Source organism: Otolemur garnettii, unplaced genomic scaffold, assembly GCF_000181295.1.
Source record: "Otolemur garnettii isolate 467f Iridium unplaced genomic scaffold, OtoGar3 scaffold02375, whole genome shotgun sequence".
Taxonomy (NCBI): domain Eukaryota; kingdom Metazoa; phylum Chordata; class Mammalia; order Primates; family Galagidae; genus Otolemur; species Otolemur garnettii.
Window position 1 is genome coordinate 1 of NW_003854770.1, and position 2,490 is coordinate 2,490.

The following is a 2,490-nucleotide window of genomic DNA, read 5'->3' on the forward strand; positions in this document are numbered from 1 at the left end:
TATGTGTCCGTGTGTGTGCATGTCTGTATGTGTCCATGTGTGTGTGCATGTGCATGTCTGTATGTGTCCGTGTGTGTGCATGTCTGTATGTGTCCGTGTGTGTATATGTGTGTGCATGTCTGTATGTGTCTGCGTGTGTATGTGCGTGTGTGCATGTCTGTATGTGTCCGTGTGTGTGTGTGTGCATGTCTGTATGTGCATGTGCATGTCTGTATGTGTCCATGTGTGTGTGTGTGTGCATGTCTGTATTTGTCCGTGTGTGTATATGCGTGTGCATGTCTGTATCTGTCTGCGTGTGTATGTGCGTGTGCATGTCTGTATCTGTCTGCGTGTGTATGTGCGTGTGCATGTCTGTATGTGTCCGTGTGTGTGTGCATGTCTGTATGTGCATGTGTGCATGTCTGTATGTGTGTGTGTGCATGTCTGTATATGTCCGTGTGTGTATATGCGTGTGCATGTCTGTATGTGTCCGCGTGTGTATGTGTGTGTGTGCATGTCTGTATGTGTCCGTGTGTTTGTGTGTGTGTGCATGTCTGTATGTGTCCGTGTGTGTGTGTGTGTGTCTATCTTAGCACTTCCTTACTTTCTGGCACTACGATACACTCTCTGTAGTACATTCCCTGCCTCACTTCTGGAATGCACACATTTTCCAAGGATCCCTGGTTCCTTTTACTCCATTAGAAACCAAACTCTGGATGCTAGATGTGCTTATTGCTACTAGGCTATCATTCTTCTAGGCCTTCCCACTGCCAGAGCAGAAAGATCTCTGTGCATAGATCAACCCTTGTGTGTGTGTGTGTTCCCATGTGTACTCCATCTGTACTGTATAGACGACATCAAATAATGTACATAGTATGTTGAACCTGAGTTCACGTGGCTGTCTCCAATGCTAACCTATTACTATGTGCATCATTCCAGCCTGTTCCTCTTGCTTATTAGTAAATTATCACACAAATAGTGAGGAACTTGTTTCCATTGTCCACCATCCATCTACGTAATTGTTCAGTTCCAGTATACGCATGTGGCAGTGTTAGAACTGTTAACCCAAAACCCGATGAGAAGCAACTTCGTCAATACACTAAAAAGCTTAGGTACACGCCTTTTCTCTTTAGTTTTGAAGGCTTCCCTAATTTCTGAAGTGCGTTTGGTCAGTGCCTTCCCCTGCTCCCTTCCCTGGTGCTATTTCATCCTTTTGTAACACAGTTAAATGATTTTGTCACAGGAATTCACATCCTGGATTCCTTGATCCCCTAACCGATTTGTTGTATTTTGCACCCATTAAGGTTTCCTCTTTGAGCTGTAAAGTTCCATTGCTTTTGACAAATGAATTTTATGGCATGTATCCACCAGTACGGTATCCTACAGAATAGTTTCACTGCCCGAAAATATTCCTGTATTTCATCTATTCAAATCTGCCCTCTCCTGGAATCTTTGGCAACCACTGCTCTGTTTACTGACTCTGGAGTTGTGTCTTTTTGAGAGTTTTGCCTTTTAATATAAATGGAATTAAACAGACCAACTTCTTTCCCTCATTAATAGGCTTGTAAGATTTATGCACGTTTTTGCCGGACTTGATAGCTCTTTCCTTCTCACCATTAAAAGCTATGTCGTTGTGTGGACGTATACGGTTTGTCTGACTTTTTACCTGCTCTAAGACTTCTCTGCTGCTCTCAGATTTTGTTGATTATATACTTTGTATAAAGCTTCTGAAATACTCATGTCTGGCATTGATTTTCAGCTTTATCATTTGACAACATTTTATAGAAATATGATTCACATAAAATGTACTCTTTTCAAATGTGTATTTCAGTGTTTTTTGGTCCATTCACAATACGTATCAAGCCGTATTCATTCCTCTTTGTGTCTGGACTATTCTTTCATTTGGATACACCACGTTTTGTTTATCTTCTTGTCAGTTGATGGACATTTGGATTTTTCCACTTTTGGGCTCTGAAGAGTAACTTTTCTGCTGTGAATATTCTGGCTCTTCGGAGTTGATAATAATCAAGCAGGCTAAACATAAGCTACATAAAAACCACGCCTGGGCCTGGAGGCCTAGTTCTTAGCCTGGGTTTGATTTAATACATGCTGCTGATAAACCAGGTCCAATTTGTTATATGATCCTTTCGTATGATTGTATAATGGCTGTGATTCCAGGCTTTGATCCACCTTAAGAAAAATGACGGTACACTGAATGTAATAACTTTTGCAGATAATCAGTGCTGATTGACAGAGTTTTATCTAATGGCAGAACCAGAATAGGGACATTTGGTGATTACATGTTGTCATTAAAAGAATTGTAAAATTGCTGTATTTTTATTTTCTAAAAAGAAAAATAATTTTTCTGGGCTGGGCAGTGACTCAGGACTGTCATCCTGGTACTCTGGATGGGAGGAGGGTCTGCAACCAGAGCAAGAGTGAGACCTCATCTCACTAAAAATAGAAGATTAACTGAGCATTGTGGGGGGGCCTTAGTCCAAGATATTCAGG

The 2,490-nt window shown here is 41.3% G+C and overlaps 1 non-coding gene across 1 annotated transcript; it reads left to right on the forward strand.

The window, feature by feature from the left end:
* Nucleotides 1-1,969: 1,969 nt before the first annotated feature.
* Nucleotides 1,970-2,100, forward strand: LOC111722918. Its single transcript, XR_002771549.1, has one exon. It is a non-coding gene; the product is annotated as a small nucleolar RNA SNORA72 (small nucleolar RNA).
* The last annotated feature ends 390 nt before the right edge of the window (nucleotides 2,101-2,490 follow it).